Here is a 15296-nt window from a genome sequence, read left to right on the forward strand (position 1 = left end):
ACGAGTCCTATATCGAAATAACCTGAAAGGCTGCTCAGCAAGGAAGAAGCCACTGCTCCAAAACCACCATAAAAAAAGCTAGACTACAGTTTGCAAGTGCACATGGGGACAAAGATCTTTTTGGAGAAATGTCCTCTGGTCTGATGAAACAAAAATTGAACTTTTTGGCCATAATGTCAGTCATTATGTTTGGAGGAAAAAGGGTGAGGTTTGCAAGCCGAAGAACACCATCCCAACCATGAAGCATGGGGGTGGCAGCATCATGTTGTGGGGGTGCTTTGTTGCAGGAGGAACTGGTGCACTTCACAAAATAGATGGCATAATGAGAAAGGAAATTGTGTGGATAAATTGAAGCAACATCTCGAGACATCAGCCAAGAAGTTAAAATTCGGTCGCAAATGGGTCTTCCAAATGGACAATGACCCCAAGCATACCTCCAATGTTGCGGCAAAATGGCTTAAGGACAACAAAGTCAAGGTATTGGAGTGGCCATCACAAAGCCCTGACCTCAATCTGATAGAAAATGTGTGGGCAGAACTGAAAAAGTGTATGCTAGCAAGGAGGCCTACAAACCTGACTCAGTTACACCAGGAATGGGCCAAAATTCCAGCAACTTATTGTGAGAAGCTTGTGGAAGGCTCCTAAAAAATTTTGACCCAAGTTAAACAATTTAAAGGCAATGCTACCAAATACTAACAAATTGTATGTAAACTTCTGGCCCACTGGGAATGTGATGAAAAACTAAAGGCTGAAATAAATCATTCTGGCATTTCACATTCTTAAAATAAATCCAAACTGACCTAAGACAGGGAATGTTTTCCACGATTAAATGTCAGGAATTGTGAAATACTCATTTTAAATCTATTTGGCTAAGGAGTATGTAAACTTCTGACTTCAACTGTAAATGCAGTAGAAAATGTTTTATTTGTCTTGTTTACATTTTCAATTCATGGCGCTAATGCGCTAACACACAGCCATAATACGTGTCAGTTACACTGTTATTTGACAAGGAATCAGTTCTATTGCTTCTAAAATGAACATTTTGAAGGGGAGGGTATTTTTATATAACTTGCAGCAGTGCTTAATGCACCATTTCAAGAACAAGATGAATGATCTATCAATGTATGAATCAAGCTAGTTTGGAATACCAACACAGTTTTCCATGTCTTAATTTTATTAGGCTATATCCATGTGTCGCAAAAAATAAATAAATAAATCGCTCTGCTCTCATTGATTGTTGCACAATGTCACCAGTGGTATGAACGGGGCTTCAGTGTTTATATGGGGAAGGTAAACACACAAATGGCTTACTTATGTCAATGAACAATAAACTGGGATAGTAGAATGTATTTTATCAAAAAGGTTACATATTCACCTTTAAACACAGCAAAAATTATGGTTTCAGTAAGGCACAATTTTTTAGAGAGTTTAAGGGGCAGAAATGTGAAGCTTATAATTTCATAAAAGCACTTACATTAATTCTGTTAAAACTTATGACACAAGCTGATCTATATCTGCATGACAGGAAATTAATAAATTGGTTCTGTCTGTTCTAATAGCCTTCTTTTTTATGCTTTATTATGATGCATAGGAGTGATACAGAGAGAGACAGAGAGAGAAAAGCCACGTAAAGACAGTTAAAATAAAAAATGCAATAGGTTTAAATTGTTTTCTTGTTTCTTTTTAATCTGTCAAAATGACGGACAGCATTCAGAATTATCTATCAGTAAATCAGTAGTGAGAATTTTCTGATCTAAAGTAAATGAAAGTGTAGGAAATTACATTCCGTTTCATTCCTGACTGCCAGAGGTGGAGCTAAGCACTAGTGGATAATCGCAGCGGCAGCCAGATAGGTTGAGAAAATACAACAACAACAAAGTCACGCCGTGACGCAGACCGAGCTACAAGGATATAAACAGCAGCAGCTCAGCCTCTTTTGCTTTCTCTGTATATGATGGGTCGTTGTCTTCTCCACGCTGTCCAGTGCAGCTTAGGGATTCACCCGCTCTCTACACCATTATCTGGATGGATTTTTTCATCTTTCATACGGGAGTGTACAGTTGTGCTCAAAAGTTTGCATACCCTTGGAGAATTGGTAATATATGTACCATTTTTAAAGAAAACATGAGTGAGCAGGCTAAACACATTTCTTTTATTTCTTATGGGATTCATATTCAACTGTAGGTTACAACATAATGGCACAATCATAAAACAAAACATGGCAATAAAGAAAAAAATGAAATGACCTCTGTTCAAAAGTCTGCATACTCATAGTTCTTAATACTGTGTATTGCCCCCTTTAGCATCAATGACAGCGTGCAGTCTTTTGTAATAGTTGTCTATGAGGCCCCAAATTCTTGCAGGTGGTATAGCTACCCATTCGTCTTGGCAAAATGCCTCCAGGTCATGCAAAGTCTTTGGTCGTCTTGCATGAACCGCACATTTGAGATCTCCCCAGAGTGGCTCGATGATATTAAGGTCAGGAGACTGTGATGGCCACTCCAGAACCTTCACCTTTTTCTGCTGTAACCACTGGAGGGTCAACTTAGCCTTGTGCTTAGGGTCATTGTCGTGCTGGAAAGTCCAAGAGCGTCCCATGCGCAGCTTTCATGCAGAAGAATGCAAATTGTCTGCCAGTATTTTCTGATAACATGCTGCATTCATCTTGCCATCAATTTTCACAAGATTCCCCGTGCCTTTAGAGCTCACACACCCCCAAAACATCAGTGAGCCACCACCATGCTTCACAGTGGGGATGGTATTCTTTTCACTATAGGCCTTGTTGACCGTTCTCCAAACATAGCGCTTACGGTTGTGACCATAAAGCTCTATTTTGGTCTCGCACACTGTAATTTGAAGTGACCAGAAGCTGTGAGGCGTGTCAAGGTGTTGTCGGGCATATTGTAACCGGGCTTTTTTGTGGCACAGTAAAGGCTTCTTTCTGGCAACTCGACCACGCAGCTCATTTTAGTTAAAGTATCATCGTATTATGCTCCTTGAAACAACCACACCGTCTTTTTCCAGAGCAGCCTGTATTTCTCCTGAGGTTACCTGTAGGTTTTTCTTTGTATCCCGGACAACTCTTCTGGCAGTTGTGGCTGAAATCTTTCTTGGTCTACCTGACCTTGGCTTGGTATCAAGAGATCCCCGAATTTTCCACTTCTTAATAAGTGATTGAACAGTACTGACTGACATTTTCAAGGCTTTGGATATCTTTCTATATCCTTTTCCATCTTTATAAAGTTCCATTACCTTGTTACGCAGGTCTTTTGAAAGTTCTTTTCTGCTCCCCATGGCTCAGTATCTAGCCTGCTCAGTTCATCCACGTGAGAGCTAACAAACTCATTGACTATTTATACACAGGCACTAATTGCATTTTAAAAAGCTATAGGTGTGGGAAATTAACCTTTAATTGCTATTTAAACCTGTGTGTGTCACCTTGTGTATCTGTAACAAGGCCAAACATTCAAGGGTATGTAAACTTTTGATCAGGGCCATTTGGGTGATTTCTGTTATCATTATGATTTAAAAAGGAGCCAAACAACTATATGATGATAAATGGCTTCATATGATCACTATCCTTAAAAGATTTTTTGCATGATCAGTCATATTTTCGAAGTCTATCTGCCAGGGTATGCAAACTTTTGAGCACAACTGTATATTATTTTATATTGATTGTTTGTGTTGCCGATACCCTGTGCTTTACGGTACTATCCGGTGGCTAGTGTCTAACCGCACTTAGGTAACGGTTTCCCCGAAAGCTTAAAATTATTTTTTGATTTATCTTCTGTAACATAGTTACCATCGTGCAGAGCTTTATCATGGTGCTATCCGATGGCCCGCTGATTCGTTCACGTGTTGTTCTGGGTGTTTTTTTGTCATGATTCTACTATCTTCGGTTCTATCCGAAGATTATATTTGACAGCTCAATTCGCCGGGCTCGCTTATTATTGGCTGTTTTGATTCCCTATGGTCCTAACCGAGGGCGTGAATTATTCAGCTGAATCATGGCTCCCTTGTTACCGGCTTTCCACCAAGTTGTAAACACACCAGTGGACAAGGGCGATTTCCAAACTTATTTAATCACACATTATCCATTTGCACATATACAGTGAATTTTTATTTTTTTTTCACATATCCCAGCTAAGGTCAGAGTGCATGGTCAGCCATGATACGGCGCCCTTGGAGCAGATAGGGTCAAGGGCCTTGCTCAAGGGCCCAACAGTGGCATCTTGGCAGTGCTGGGGCTTGAACCCCCAACCTTCTGATCACTAACCCAGAACTTTAACCGCTGAGCCACCACTGCCCCTGTGGATGAACTAACATGCTATTAAAGGCGGCATAAGAGTCAGAGAATACTATCTGCCAGCTGCTTCTTGCATGCAACACCACGTTGGGGTCGTCAAATGTAGACTCTTCTGTGCCTCAGTTTCTACAGACGGCTTTGTTGGCCATGGGTCATGTGACTCGTGAGCTGGGTACACTCTCAGCAACCCTTCTAACACCCCGGTGCCAGGTATGGCTTGCTCAGGCGAGGCTGCCTGAAGATTGTAAAAAGACCCTGAGGGAACTGGCAATTGTACCAGGAGATCTGTTTGGCCCCAATGTCTCAGAGGTATTAGAGAATAGAATGAAGCTGTCGGAAGTTTCTCGTCAGCTGACTGGGGTCTCACGGGCACCTACTTTTAGGATGCTGCAAGCTCCAGGTCATCATCGCTACCCCATACCAGAGCAGCGATTACATCACCACACTGCTTCCCAACCTCAGGCGCCACAGCGTCCTCTGGGTGTTGAGGAGGCCCAGGGCCATCGCCCATTTCACCGTCAGAGCCCCCCGCTCCATGCGCTGTCTGTGAGTGAGTTGTGCTTGCGCTGGTTGCCAGAGGATTCAGGGATCATTCTTCATCCTAATCCGACCTTTCTTCCTTTTGTAGCAATTTGTGAATCAGTCCATTAATCTGGCTGCATTTCAGCTGCCCTCATCTCAATCCGATACTGATGCGAGGGCTCATCTCCTGTGTCCTGTACGCGCTTTAAGGTTTGTCAATTCTACCGCTTCATTCAGGCAGATGGATCAGTTATTTGTCTGTCATGGCGGTGTGCATAAGGGTGCGCCTTTGTCCAAACAAAGACTGTCGTGCTGGATTGTGGAGGTGATAAAACTAGCATATGATAAGGCTCAACAACCCTTACCAGAGGATGTTACTTAATGTTCTACCAGGGCCGTCTCTTCATCTTGAGCTGCTTTTCGGGGAGTTTCCTTGACAGATGTCTGTGCGGCTGCTACCTGGTCTTCTCCATGCACCTTTGCACGGTTCTACAAGGTTAATGTGGCTGCTTCCCATGCTGTGAGCTCTGCAGTTGTTCTGGAGCGACCTTGATGATTTCATATGGGTGACATTCCTCATGACTGTGTTGGTATGTGTCATCCACTAGTGCTTAGCACCACCACTGGAGGTCAGGAGGAATGAAACAGAATGCTAATTGCAAATGTAACTGCGGTTCTGTGAAATCCAGATGACCAGAGTTCCTTGTCATTTGGAATGCGCGTGAAAGCATTCCGAGGCTGGGCACCGACGTGACTTTTTTGTTACATTTTCTCGACCTATCTGGCTGCCGCTGTGATTATCCAATAGTGCTTAGCACCACCTCTGGCAGTCAGGAGGAATTCACAGAACCACAGTAACATACGTAACTAGCACTTTAAGACACACCGAATCTGTCCGGTACCAGTGCACAATATGGCTGACACAAGACAGCTTTAAAATGCTCACAGGCTTATTTTGAACGCATGCTCTGTTACTCCTTTTACACCGAAATGGACAATTAATCCAAGTGTCGTGCTAGTATGATTTATTAAACCGCTGAAGGCTGCAATCTTAGCATGGATGAGCTGGGTTCTTTCAATGAATGTATAAATCTGACTGCTCATACTCTGCAAACTCCAAAGACATTGAGAATCCTTCACATTGTTTGAGATGACAAAGCAGAGCACTAATATACTGTGAACCACGCAGCACATGTAAACTATACATTTATATAATTAAATCACAGCATTTGCACTTTAATCTCAACTCAACTTATTTAAATAGCATTTAAAACAACAGAGTTGGCCAAAGTGCTTCACAGTAATAACATTTCAAAATTACCACATACACAAACACCAGTAGTCTTAAATACAAACACTCCAAAACTGTGCCCAACATTTTCATTTGTCAGACTCGAAGGACAGTGTAAACAGAAGATTTCAGTCATGACTTGAAAGTCTTCAATGATCACTGGGCTGTGTTGCGAATGCGTTATTTTTTTCCCCACCCATATTCTGGCCTCCTGCGTTTGGATTGGCAACTAAGAGCTACTTACAAGTGGTCTGCGACTGGCCAGTTGAAAAGTCGTTCATATAACCTTAGTAACCATAAACAGAGGGACATCATATCGTATCCACAGTTTTCCTGAGCAATCACTGGGCGGCGCCATGATGATTCTAATTGCCTGTTTTGCATTTCTGGTCTCGAGACGCCAAATAAAAACTGCCAAAACGAGCAATCCAGAGGAGAACAAAACCATTTAAGTGTTACTTGGAGTAAAAATGAATGTCAGGCTCAACTTGTGCACTTGTTGGCTATCATAACTCAGAATAATTAATGATATCAATGTAACTAACCTCGGACCATTGCTTCATGTCATCTACACACTGAGGCACTGTCTATAAAAAACGGTAATCTCGACTCTGTGAAGTATCGGCATATTTTTTGACAATTTTTACAAAATGTAATACCTTAAATATTACATTACCTGTTAAGAATATACGCCGATGCGAGTGAAAACACTGGAGACCGGAAATTGAAAACAGTTGAATCGTGGAACACTTCCGCATTCAGGAAAAAGGTGGATAAGTTGCAGAAAAACAAACAGCCACTAAGTTCGAAGTTCCATGCAATTTTTAAATAGTTAACATTAGACTAGATAAAACTATCACATGCATTTAAATAAGCTGTTTAAAACTGTCTATTAATATTATAATGGGGACGATGTAATACAGTTGAAGTCAGAAGTTTACATGAACCTAAACCAAATACATTTAAACTCAGTTTTTCACAATTCCTGACATTTAATTGTAGAAAACATTCCCTGTATTAGGTCAGTTAGGATCACTATTTTAAGAATGTGAAATGTCAGAATAATAGTAGAGAGAATGATTTATTTCAGCTTTTATTTCTTTCATCACATTCCCAGTGGGTCAGAAGTTTACATAAACTTTGTTAGTATTTGGTAGCATTGCCTTTAAATTGTTTAACTTGGGTCAAACGTTTTGGGTAGCCTTCCACCAGCTTCTCACAAGTAGCTGGAATTTTGGCCCATTCCTCCAGACAGAACTGGTGTAACAGAGTCTGGTTTGTAGGCCTCCTTGCTCGCACATGCTTTTTCAGTTCTGCCCACAAAATTTTCTATCGATTGAGGTAAGGGCTTTGTGATGGCCACTCCAATACCTTGACTTTGTTGTCTTTAAGCCATTTTGCCACAACTTTGGAGGTATGCTTGGGGTCACTGTCCATTTGGAAGACCCATTTGCGACCGAGCTTGAACTTCCTGGCTGATGTCTTGAGATGTTGCTTCAATATATCCACATAATTTTCCTTCCTCATGATGCCATCTATTTTGTGAAGTGCACCAGTCCCTCTTGCAGCAAAGCACCCCAACATGTTGCTGCCACATCCCAAACATGAAGCATGGGAGGTGTTCTTCGGCTTGCAATCCTCACCCTTTTTCCTCCAAACATAACGATGGTCATTATGGATTCATTTTCATTAACAGTTCATTTTTGTTTAATCAGACCAGAGGATATTTCTCCAAAAAGTAAGATCTTTGTCCCCATGTGCACTTGCAAACTGTAGTTGCTTTTTTAATGGCGGTTTTGGAGCAGTGGCTTCTTCCTTGCTAAGCGCCCTTTCAGGTTATGTCGATATTGGACTCGTTTTACTGTGGATGTAGATACTTGTCTACCTGTTTCCTCCAGCATCTTCACAAGGTCCATTGCTGTTGTTCTGGGACTGATTTGCACTTTTAATACCAAACTACATTCATCTCTAGGAGACAGAATGCACCTCCTTCCTGAGCAGAATGATGGCTGCGTGGTCCCATGGTGTTAATACTTGTGTACTATTGTTTATACAGATGAATGTGGTACCTTCAGGCATTTGGAAATTAGTTTTAATAACTTCAATCTAAGTGTATGTAAACTTCTGACTTAAACTGTATCGCAGCTTCCAGTGTATGAATGTGTGTTTTTTTACTCTTTTCTGTCCTATACAACTGATAGACCTATTTACTATACAGTATATTCCATATGGCTCAATATACAATATGTAACATAATTTGTCACTTCTTTTCTATAACTTCAGAAGAGAGGTGGTTTAATGAACCGATATGATAGATGTGGGTGAGAAACATCAATATTTAAGTCAATTTTTTCTAAAGTGAAAGTCATTGTTTAGATTTACAGTAAAAAAAGGACTTAAATATTTATCTGTTTCTAGGAATATGGTCAGAAATAATTGAAGATTTTATATTTCTTGGCTTACAGAAAAGTGAGAAATACACAGTCAACTATGAATTTAAAATGTTGTTTTCCAACCTTGCTGCCTTATAATTATAATAATGCATCTGACTCCATATATTATTCAATCAATTCAAGTTCTGCTTTAAATTAAATAAAATTGCCTTACAATATTTTCAGTTCTAATGGTGGCTATGTGCTTACCATCAATTGTTATGTGCTTAACTGATCAATTTCTCTTCCTTAGCATTCTCAGAAAAGTCTGTGTGATGAGGAGGAGGGCGTGGCCGGGCCGTGATGATACATGGCCGGCACTGAATCAGTCGATCAGCGGGAAAGCAAGATAAAGCGGAGCCGGAGGCGCCAGTTTGAGAGAGAGAGACGCATGCGGCCACGTTGCATGTGTGTCTGTGAATTCCCAATGACCGCCAGAGGCAGTGTAAAAACTATTGGATTATCGCAGCGCCAGCCAGATAGGTCGAGAGAATATACCAACAAAGTCATGTAGTGACGTATGCTGAGCCCTGGGGGTTATAAGCCACAGTAGCTCAGCACTCTGCCTCGGTACACCTTTCTCGCGCATTCCGAGTGACTAAGAACTCTGGTGGTCATCCGGAATTCACAGAACCACAGTTACATGTGTAACTAGTGTTCTTTTTCATTCCTACTGACCGCCAGAGGCAGTGTAAACACTATTGGATGACACATACCAACATAGTCAAGAGGAATGCCACCCATCTGATGAAAAATTAAGGCCACTCCTGAAGAACTGCAGAACTCATGGCATGATGAGCAGCAACGCTGACCTTATAAAACCTGGCAAACGTGCATGGAGAAGCCCATGTAGCGGCAGTGCAGATGTCCACCAAGGAAACTCCTCTATAAACAGCCCATGAAGATGAGATAGCCCTAGTGGAATGGCAAGTTAGACCCCAGTGCAATGGTTTCCCTGCTGCCTTGTAAGCCAGTGTAATAGTTTCCACTATCCAGTTCGACAACCTCTGTTTTGACACTGGAGCACCTTTCTTCACACCACCATAGCAGACAAATAACTGGTCTGACTGTCTAAATTGAGCAGTAGTGTCCACATAACACTTCAAAGCATGAACAGGACACAAAAGTTGAGCACTTGAATCAGACCCTGAAGAAGACTGAAAAGAGGCCAGTTCAATGTGCTGGTTTATGAACTGGACTTTTTTTTTTTTGGATTTCCCCTTTTTCACCCAATTTGGAATGCCCAATTCCCTATGTGCTTTTAATCCTTGTGGTCGCGTAGTGATTTGCCTCAATCTGGATGGCAGAGGACAAATCCCAGTTGCCTCCGCGTCTGAGACCGCCAACCCGCGCATCTTATCACGTGGCTTGTTGAGCGCGTTGCCACAGAGACATAGCGCGTGTGGAGGCTTCACGCCATCCACCGCGGCATCCACGCTCAATTCACCAGACGCCCCACTGAGAACAAATCACATTATAGCGATCACGAGGACGTTACCCCATGTGACTCTACCCTCCCTAGCAACCGGGCCAATTTGGTTGCTCAGGAGATCTGGCTGGAGTCACTCAGCACACCCTGGGATTTGAACTAGCGAACTAGGGAACTCCAGGGGTGGTAGCCAGCGTCTTTTACCACTGAGCTACCCAGGTTTCAAGGAAGGAGGACTTTTGGAAGAAAAGGAGGACTGGGTCATAGGACCACCCATGAGTCATCCGGCAACCAACGCAAGCACAATTCGCTAACAGACAGTGCAACTCACTGACTCGTATCACAGAAGCAATAGCCAACAAAAAAAGCAGTCTTCAAGGATAACCATTTAATGTCAATGCTTTGCAAGGGCTCAAACTGGGATAAGCAAAGGAGTGCGAGCACGAGTGGCAAATCCAACTCAGGAAAGTGAGGATTCCGAGCAGGTTTCAGATGGCGTGCACCCTTCAGAAGACTGCAGACGAGACTGTGAAATCCAAGAGAAGACCCCCAAATGGAACATGATATGCAGAAATCGCAGCAACATACACTTTCAATGTGGAAGCTGCTTTGCCCTCCACCAGTAAATGTTGAAGAAAGCTTTAGATGCTCGGAATGTCACACGTTACAGGATCAAGCCCCTGCTCCTCACACCATGCAGAAAAAAGCTTCCAACGGTAAGCATAAATCTGTCGTGTGGAAGAAGTCCTAGCATTGGAGATGGTGTGAATAACCGCAGGGTCACAATGCCCCAGAGAAGGATTTAACCCAATGGCCAGTCCCAAAGCTGCAGACGAGCTGGATCCGGGTGCTAGACGCTGGCCTCCAGCTGGGAGAGGAGGTCCTACCTGGGGGGAAGCTTCCATGGATTGCCTGTCAGAAGTCTCAGCAACAAAGGAAACCATGGTCTGGCTGGCCATCGTGGTGCCATGAGTAGCACTCTGTGCTTGCACAGGGAGATCCTGTGTAACGTCTCCAATAACAGAGGGATAGGTGGGAATGCATGTAGTAGGCAATTCGGCCATTCGTGAGACAGTGCATCCTGGCCCAAGGGACTGGACACTTCGGTCTTTGCGAACCATAAGCGACAGTGAGTGGTCATCTCTGAAGCAAAGATATCCACCTCTGCTCTTCCAAATCATAGCCAGATCTCCTGCACTATATCTGGATGAAGTCTCCATTCTCCTGGATGTACTCGATCCCTGGAAAGAGCATCCGCTGTCTGGTTGCATGCTCCCGAAATATGAGCTGCCCTCAGTGAAGCGAGTTGCGACTGACACCATGTCAGGTTCTTGTGAGTAAGCTGTAGAGACCTGCGGGATTTCGTGCCGCCCAGGTGGTTCAGATGGAACACTGTTGAGGTATTGTCGGACCGAACGAGAACATGGCGGCCTGCCAGGACTGGCAGGAAATACTTTAGAGCCATGAACACTGCACGTAGTTCCAGCAGGTTGATATGTTCTGTGGCCTGGGTCAGTGTCCAGCGCCCGCAAATACCCCTCTGATTCCATGTTGCCCCCCACCCTGTGAGGGAAGCTTCGGTCGTGACCAACTCCCGACGAGAGGGAACAACACCCAGGGGCACTCCTGCCTTCAGCAACTCTACCCGTCTCCACCGCCTCAACACACGTATGCAACGGTGAGAAATTACATTCAGTCGATGGCAATGTCTGGTGGGATCTAGCCGCAAACTGTTGTTCCATAACTGGAGTGGTCAGAGGTGGAGTAAACCCAGGGGAATCACCACTGTAGCAGCCATTAACATCCCTATTAGTCGTAGGACCACCCGGTACTGCAAAGACACACCTGGGTGAAAGCGAGCCAAGAGTTGCAGAATGTTCGTCACACATTCCTGAGACAGGGAGGCAGACATTAGGTGGGAATTCAGGGTCATTCCTATGAACGTAGTGGTCTGTGTTGGAATCAGACAGCTCTTTTTCTCGTTCACAAAAAAACCCAACTTCTGCACGTCTCAAAAGCAGTCTGGAGTCTTGCACAGCCTGCCGTTTTGTGGGGGCACAAATAAGCCAGTCGTCCAGATAAGGCATAATACGCATACCTCTCATCCAAAGAGGAGACAGAGCTGCGCTCACACACCTTGTGAAGACGCAAGGAGCAAGGGATAGACCGAAAGGTAGAACTTTGAACTGGTAGGCTTGATTCAGGAAATTGAATCACAGAAACTTTCTGTGATGAACAGTAATTGGGAAGTGAAAGTATGCATCTTTCAGGTCGACACTTACAAACCAATCGTCTGCTCCCACAGAATGAAGAAAGTCGGCTGTGCACAGCCTTCAAAAATGAAGGACCTTCAGGAACAAATTCAGATGCCTCAAATCAAGAATTGGGCAGAAACCACCGTCCTTCATCGGAACAAGAAAATATGTTGAAAAGAACCAGTCTCCCTGAATGAGGGGGATGAACTTTTTCTATGGCTCACTTCTCTAACAGTGAATGAATTTCCCGAGAGAGAGCCACTGAAAGAACTGCATCTCTGACAACCGTAGGAACAATTCTTGAAAATCTGGGAGGCCGGCAGGGGGACGCTGACGGGGTCCTCCTGGAAACTGGTGGCCGAAAAACACATTCTCAGTAACACGAGGCCTTTGAGGGGTAGCATGCTGGTGGAAACATTGCTCCAATGTGGCATAGTGATGTCTGATCTGAACTGCAGGCATCCTAAAGGTAGGGTTGCGCTGCACCTGTGTCAGTTGACGAGTGGCCTCGGACAGCTTTACCCTCTTTTCCAACAGTTCCGGAACATTAGGACCAAAAATATGCCCGGGAACAAATGGAAGATCTCTCAAGGTTTTCTTACAGTCCTCAGATAGACGTGCTTGGGCAAGCCACACTTGGCGGCGGGCTGCCAGAAGCATGGCTTTAAGACTACACAGCTCGCGGGTCACGTGGCCCATTGCCAAAAGAGCCGTTTGCAGAAACTGTGAAATCGAGGAATCAACATTTGCTGGTTCCAGCATACTGGTGGCAGCAAAAAGTAACTGATAGACTGTGTTTTTTAGTAATTAATCTGTCCCATTGCGCAATGTGGTCGCACATCGCACATTCCCTCGTAGAGCCTCGTCAGTAGACACCACCAAAGCTGCAACGGGCTGCTCTATTTCCGGAGCACGACTCACCCCGATGGAATCTGCTTCAGCCATACATGCTAGCATCCGAGCAATCTTTGAGCGCCGCTTAGGCAGACCAGAACCTGTGAGGGCATTTGAAAATTCAGCCACAAAATCTTAACATAGTGACAAAGCAAAAGAAGTTACAGCTGTGGCCTGCCTGAAAAAAATTTTGGTCTGGGCAGATTGGACAGGTGACTCATCAACAGGGTTTCTGCAGGTTCGAAGGAATGAAATTTAAGACTTAAGACTTTTTAAGGCCGAATAAAAGAAAAATTTAAGACCACTTTTGCAATAATAATAATAATAATTAAATAATTCTATAGCTGGTAAATACAAAACCACTGAGACTACTTGGATGTCTCTGGACATGTTTTTATATTTTATTGTGCATTTGTGTTTTCTTTTTTTAGACGTGACGCAATAGACCAATGCTTTGGCAATGTCACCGCTTATGTCAAACACGGAAGCGGTGGCAGAAACCATGCATAAAAAGTCAACTTTTATCGGATTACATTGTTGAAAAATGATTCCGAGGGCTCTCGTTGTCTGCTGTGGCTTCAAGCCATCAACAGAGCTGACTGGATTGAGGAGATAATTTCAACTCACAACTTTGCAGCAAAACTTTATAGTGAACATGATTACATGTTATTTATTAACTCATTTTATTATAGTACTATTATCACTAAGAATATGTTTGTATTTATGATGGTTTTGTGTCATACTTTCGTTTAATCATCTAATCTGTCAAATCTAACACAACAGTCAGTGGGCTTTCTGCCACCACTTACTGCGCATGCGCTGACATTTTTGTAAACAAGAGGATTGGTCTACAGACCTTATTCACAGTAGTGCCATGTTTGGTTTTTAATGGGAATGGAAATGAAGCTGTGAGGGACAGACTTATCATCTCTTCAATGGCATGCACGGTATAAATCTGTAAAAAGCTCCAATATCCCATCTGATCTTCCACAACTCATGTTGTCTGGAGTTTTTTGTCTACTGAGTGTTCTTGAAAAGATATTTTTCCAATGTTTTGTCTGCGGAACGATCCAAAAACACTTTAAACTGCAGTACAGCCTATTGAAGAGACTGTACGTCTATCCCTCACAGCCTCGTTGTCATTCTCGTAAAAAATATTATATGCCGCTGCTGTGAATAAGGTCTAGCATGTGCTGAATAACATTTATATATTTTTTCTTGGCAGATACCTTTACCAAATACTTTAACAGGTAGTTAAAGGGCAGTTCATTTAAAAATGAAATTTCTGTCATCACTGGTCACCCTTGAGTCTGTATGAATTTTCTCTGCCGTGGAACAAAAAAGGAGATGTTAAGCAAAACATTTAGTCTCATTCACTGTCACTGCATCTTGTTTTTCATTCAATGTAAGTGATTGGTGACTGAAACTCCCTAATATCTCCTTCTGATATCCACTGAAATAAAGTCATACAGGTTTGCAACAGCATAGTGATGACAATTAAAATTTTTGTGTGAAATATCTCAAGTAAAATTCAAAACTCGTCAGTTACCTTAAAAATGGTTGTTTTAAGTTGACAATATGTATTGAAAATGTTAACAGATTAAATTATGAAAGAGAACTATGCTGTATAATTAGTTATGATGTAACAGATTGTATACTAAATATTAAATAGATAATATATTTTCATATGTATATTATTAATTTTATATAATTATATTATTATTGTTTTGTATATTATTACAAAAAATTTTAAATTGACTGATTGAGATGGCAGAGAAAATACCTGTATATGTCAGATGGAGCTCTAAAATTATTGTCAAAGGTAATGTAAAATAAGGAAGCGCCAAGATTTGAAAGGCATCAAAAGACGCTCCAACCTCACATGCTTGCAAATTGTCACGTTGACAGCTTTGTCAATCGTTAGCGCGTCGCTCGCTTACAGATGCAAAATAACGGCATTTGCATTTCAGATTAATGGGTTTATGAAGGTTTATACATGTGTAACATCGTAAGTTCAGTAAAAATGCACTTCCCTGCGCGCGCTCACACTAAACTCAAGAGTCAGCTGCTAAATGACGGATGCATGAGAGAGAGAGAGATGATTTTGACTCACGCAGATTCTGCTGTTTTAAGGGTCTCTATTCACGCCGCAAAATTTAAGACCTCA

General features: G+C 42.6%; 1 protein-coding gene across 5 annotated transcripts in view; it reads right to left on the reverse strand.

Moving 5' to 3' along the window:
* Positions 1-15296, reverse strand: part of LOC127446039 (E3 ubiquitin-protein ligase HERC2-like) — a 112434-nt gene that overhangs the window by 84929 nt on the left and 12209 nt on the right. The gene's annotated exons all lie outside the window — the stretch shown is intronic.

This window comes from Myxocyprinus asiaticus, chromosome 9 (assembly GCF_019703515.2).
Source record: "Myxocyprinus asiaticus isolate MX2 ecotype Aquarium Trade chromosome 9, UBuf_Myxa_2, whole genome shotgun sequence".
Taxonomy (NCBI): domain Eukaryota; kingdom Metazoa; phylum Chordata; class Actinopteri; order Cypriniformes; family Catostomidae; genus Myxocyprinus; species Myxocyprinus asiaticus.